The sequence below is a fragment of the Lepeophtheirus salmonis genome, chromosome 5, assembly GCF_016086655.4.
Source record: "Lepeophtheirus salmonis chromosome 5, UVic_Lsal_1.4, whole genome shotgun sequence".
NCBI lineage: Eukaryota > Metazoa > Arthropoda > Copepoda > Siphonostomatoida > Caligidae > Lepeophtheirus > Lepeophtheirus salmonis.
Genome location: NC_052135.2, coordinates 5,954,413 through 5,959,430, shown reverse-complemented (window position 1 = coordinate 5,959,430; position 5,018 = coordinate 5,954,413). Strand labels below are relative to the sequence as shown.

Here is a 5,018-nt window from a genome sequence, read left to right as displayed (position 1 = left end):
AAAGTCTTTGAAGGAAATCAAGGCCAATCCACCGTACTTTTTGGGAGCTGCTATCCTCTTCTATGTAATTATCCTGGATGACCCAGTTGAAAACAAGAAATCACTACAAACCTGACCCATCCTCACAGAAAAATTCTTTAAGCAATATTGAATCTATCATTTTCGTGGTTAAAATGACTTCGTTTATAGTATGAGCTGTTTATAAAGTTAGGAGATAAGGTCTATATTCTTGGAGGTTTCAACTGATGTTGCAATGATTTTTTCCTCTTGAGAGATCATAGCCGTACAGCTCTAAATAGAAAGATGAGTTCCAAGGATAAAAACCCTATGCACCATGAGAAGATCCACAAGCTCTGCTTGAATATCTGGGTGGGTGAGTCTGGTGATAGACTCACCCGTTCTTCCAAGATATTGGAATTTATAACTGGACAAACGCCCGTCTTCTCCAAGGCTCGTTACATTGTCAGGAGTTTGGGTATCAGACTTGACGAAAAAAATCACTGTGGACGAAGCAAAGGCCAAAGAGATCCTCAAAAATGGACTTAAGGTTTGGGAATACGTGTTGAAGAGGGATAACTTCTCCAAGAGTGGAAACTTTGGCTTTGTTATTATGAGAACACATCGACTTGTTATCATGTACGATCCTTCCATCGGTAATTATGGTATAGATTTCTACATTATTCTGGGAAGAACCAGTATGAATGTGTCAAGACCGGACGTATTGGCTAGTCCCACGAGTTGGTCAAGGAAAATGGGATGAAATGGTTTCAAACCAAGTATGAGGGTCTTATTCTTAATACCTCCGCCAAAAATAAAAATCGAAACTATCATTTTCTGAGTCAATATAACTTCATAGCGGTTGTTTATAAAGTTAGAGGATAAGGACTATATTTTCCTATAGTTTTCAACTGATTTTGCAAGTAGATCAAAATTTATTATAACACACAACATGTGTTCAATATTGTTCGAAATTACATATTCAGAGATTATTTAAGTAATTTAGTTTCCTAAAATTGCATTTGAATTCGATCTGTCAAATGTTCTAACCATGTCTGATAAAAAAATCGACATTTAAGAATAAATAACTATAACATTTTCATAACAAAATTAGAATAGTCGAATTCAAAATGGGAAAAGTCCAATTCAATGCAGAATAGTATAATTCAAAATGAGAACTGTCAAATTCAAAAGAGAATAGTGCAATTGAAAATGGAATAGTCTAATATAAAATGCAACCAGTCAAATTAAAAATAATAAGGTTCAAACTTATACTATTGGTGGTCAAAAAATTGTTGAATATTCTTTTAAAAAGTAATATACTAAAGATTTAAAGCAGAGCTTTCTATACAAGGAATACATACATCTTCCATAGGTTTCTGTAGTAATTTGATGTATTACATTTTGGAAAAGGAGCTCCAATTCTTTTATCCTATGCTCTTGAATGGATATATGTTGGGAGTTGGAGTTTAAAATATTTATGAGCTTCTTGATAAGATCTTTTTTCACGAGTCTCTTTTAATTATTTAATATTGATTAACATGGAATTTCAATAAAATTAATACCATAACTTGATGTTTGTCTGACCTCTCTTAATCATAAATGTAGACCCCCTTTGTAGCAATGATGGCATAAAGGCGGTGGAGGACCTGGCGCGCGCTGCAGATGCTGTCTGACAGTGTCTTTGAGGTCTTCGTTGTTTGGGTGACAGACACTGCAGGCCTTGACCTCGACATGCACTCAAAAGGTGAAGTCGAGGGGATTGTTGTTAGGGCTGCAGGTGGACAAAAGTATCTAAAAAGTGTTCAAAAGAACTCAAAAGACTCATTGGAAAGAGTCTTGCAACGGAAGAGATGGGTTTATTTCAAGGATAGTGTCAAAAGTGGCCTCTCCACCCTCACAAGGCTCTTTTCACCCACTTTTTGATAGCTTTCGGAATTGTCGTGTGTAAAATCCCTAGATCTCATGCATGGTCCTCATTTATTTCAGGGGATTAGCCTGAGCTATTTTTTAAAATCTACTCCGGATTTAGTTTGGCCTTTTTGACAGATCCCTTCTTCCTCTCCAACGTTTAAGACTTGCTGACGGGATAGACGGTGTTCCTGGAGACTCATAACTGCTTGGTGTTCTGTGAATGGAAATTCGTCGATCATGTTCAAGTGTCATTTTCTCGACTTGTGTGTCAGCTAGAGAGCTTAGGTTTATTTTGTTTTATAGCTAATATTTGATGCTTGAAGATATCGAAATATTAATTTATTTCAATCAGTTAAACTTAATAAATCATTAAATTAGTAAGTGATCAGATTTCAATGGACCCCCAGTACAACTCAACGTCTTAATGATTAGCTTTCCATGTAATACAGAAGATATAAATATAATTTTCTTATTTTTTATATTATAGATAACTGATCAATATTATAGATTTGTTAAATTCATTCGCAGACAAATCTCTTCAGCCCCCTGCCTTGACTTACACACATTTTTCTGTAAAGTGTAGATACAGGGTTGATATTTTATTTCCCAAAATTAATCTAGTAGTTCCAAATATTTTTCTTTTATATGATGGGATCCATAGTGAAGTACATCACTCAAACCAACCTTCTCCAGTGGCAATCACAGCCTCCAACCTGGCCCTGAACCTGGTACAGACTTTGATGAGGAACACTTTGGCAATGTTGGCTACTGCTTCGAGGATGGAAGCCTTCAACGTTTATTGGACTCTCTCTCCAAGTTGCTCTATACATACTAGTCCAAAGAGATTAGATCCTGCTAGATAGGCAGATATGATTATGTCCTGCGGATTTAAAATCACCACCCTGTATTATTGAGAATTCTATCTATAAAGGAGGTTTACAAATATAAATTTTGACTCTAAATTAAAATGAGTTTATAAAGAGTTTAAATAACTATGTATCTAATTAAATATTATAAAATACAATAGAACAGTATCAAGAATAAATGGAGTTAATTGACTAAGTATTCAGTGAAAGAAGTAGGCTCACTTTAAAGATAGAAGGGATCCACATTTTCTTGCATTCAGATAAATTCTTATCAATAGACGTAAATATTCAAGTAAATTTTGGCTACCCAACTATTGGATCCAGATATAAAACCACAATTAGAGTGATATATGTCTCTAATTTTAGGAGCATTTTGCTCAAAGTTCAGAATTAATTATGATAGGATACGGATTAAGATTACCTTTTAACTAATTACTGATGCCAAAACAATGAATAACCCAATGTTATTACTTTTAAAACATAACAATTATTTATTATTATAATTATTGTTGTAAAAACATTGAATAAGCACGGGATGCAACTTTTATGTACCGGGCCGTCAGAAAGTATTGGAACATAATGAACGTTGAACAATTAATTTCACCTAAAGCTTTTAAATGAAATTCTTGAGATTTTTTTTTGGAACTTGTTTATTACTCATTAGAGAACATTAATCATAAATCTGAGCACCTTTGGCTTCAATGATACGCTCCACGCGACTCCGGAACGCTTTGCACACGTTGACAACGTAGAGGTTCGGTATTGATCCCCACGGTTTCTCAACCGATTGCTTTAGGGACTCAATACTGCTGTGATGTTGTCTAGAGGCCTTGCCTTCATTTCGACACTAAATGCTGTAATCAAGGGGATTCAAGAAGGGGCTCCCCGTTGGGCAGAAGCCCTTCGGCCACTAGAACTTTTTTCTGCACAATTTTGCCGTATGTGTAGGAGTCCTGTCCTGTTGAAAGCAATAATTGGCTTCTTTTTTGTTGCTGTGTGATCTTGCGAACATATGGAAGCACTTTGTATGCAAAATAATCATGTAATCCTTCCTAGTCGGTTTCTATCCAACGGTAAAAAAATTGGCTTTATTTTGTGACTTTCAGATGAAACAATGCCGAGCATCAGGTCTGGAATTTTTTCGTATGATACAAGTTTATTTATAACGTACCCGGGTACTCCAGATCCATATTCAAGACGCCTCCTATCTCTAACCCACGCTAGTTATTGCAGCAAATAAAAAAACCAGAAAAATATAAAGCCCACGACAAATTCAAGGCTATTGATATGATCAAAAATACCAATTTGTGATATATTTTTAACAATGTTATGTTTAAGTTTAATGTAGTATATACTTTCTACAATTTAATAGGTGTAGTTTAAATAAGTATATTATTTTTCCAATAGACGGCTTTATTCATGTGTATCTCGTGTGGTATAAGTACGATCGGTATATGTTTTAAGGCTGTGGTTAGATGAGATTTTGTACTTAAAAAACTTCTCAGACAGTTTTGTGATTGTTTGACTCAGTATTATTTGTAACACACCAAAGATGGACACTAGCAAGGGTTAAACAGAAGCTAGACGGCTAAAAATGTGAAAAGTATTTATGATTCTGATACCGTAATAGCCAGTCACATGCAATCTTGGTTTCTATGATTCCGTTCCAGTACTTTTGATGTGCAATGTGCACCACGCTCTGGAAAGGCAAATTATCTAAAATGTGGATAACATAATAGATATCGTAGAGTCCGACCGTCATGTAAGCACTGTTTTGATTGACAAGGAGATACTCATTAATGAAAAAAAAAATTCATTAAAATAATGGATTTCCTTTTACTACACCTATTATAAAAAGAAGGATCTGTGACTCAAGTGGGAAAATAAAGGAAAGAAAAACAAAAAACAAAATATACCTAGCCATGGAATTCTAGAGACCTGGAAATAGTATATTTTTATTATTCATACGGATAGTGTAACACTGAAGATTTGTTGCGGAGTTATAATGGTAAATCCTTGTTGGACTCAGAGTAGAATTGGGGATCGATATTGGAGTAATTTTTGGCAAGGTCTTTTTAATTTCCTTTTTTTCTCTTGTTATAGCTAATTATGGTTGATCTCTCCCAATACATTATTCAAATTGTCAGGGTTACCATTTTGATTTTTTTTACATGCCCATTATCAAAACAATCTCATCACTGCTAATACAACTATCTTTACGGTACTTTTTAACACATATTA

At 34.7% G+C, this 5,018-nt stretch overlaps 1 pseudogene; it reads left to right on the top strand.

Annotated features, from left to right (window-relative positions):
* Positions 1 to 303: 303 nt before the first annotated feature.
* LOC121119091 (large ribosomal subunit protein uL5-like) lies at positions 304 to 882 on the top strand (annotated as a pseudogene).
* Positions 883 to 5,018: the final 4,136 nt, after the last annotated feature.